Raw genomic sequence first — 648 nt, forward strand, 5'->3', positions numbered from 1 at the left:
GGCCGTTGTTTTGCCTTCTTTGTTATTTACAAGATCTAGCCGTTATTTACAAGCTAGATCTTTCAGGCCGGTCGGTCTCTCCGACCTTGGAGCTTTGTTCTATCGGCAACCGTTGTTTCTTCAGTCCTCGAGCCTCGCGGCGTCTTCGCCTGGCTCGGAGGACGCTCCGGGTCGCGGAGGACGTGCTTGTCGGACTCGTCCTGGCAGCAGCTGTCCTCCGCTCGTCCGCGGTGTCCATCGACTCCGTCCCAGCGGCTCCCTTGCGGCAGCTCAGGACTGATCCACCTCGGCAGCTCTCTCTCTTCGTTAGCAGGGGTCTTCGGCTAAAACAGGCCTCCTTAGAACGGATTCCCTGTCGGTCCTTACTTGCTAATAATAATAAGGAAACGATTCACCTGAGATTTCTTTGGTCCGTCCGATGCTCCTGAGCCTGACTTCGCTCTCCCTCGGCGGCAGCGAATCTTCTCTGAAGTCCTCTTCCTCCTGACCCAACCTCTCGACACCCGCACTCTTATCCTATACACCAAATTCGGGCCACGCAGGCTCGCGTCCCATTCGCCTTACCGTTAGGACGCGACATCCACCTGCAGCCGGGAAGCCCGCTTTCGGCTTCCTCACGATTTTCCGAGTGACGGACGATAACAAAAA

This window comes from Odontomachus brunneus, unplaced genomic scaffold, assembly GCF_010583005.1.
Source record: "Odontomachus brunneus isolate Ranch 3 - 2012 unplaced genomic scaffold, Obru_v1 Obru_scaffold_328, whole genome shotgun sequence".
Lineage (NCBI taxonomy): Eukaryota > Metazoa > Arthropoda > Insecta > Hymenoptera > Formicidae > Odontomachus > Odontomachus brunneus.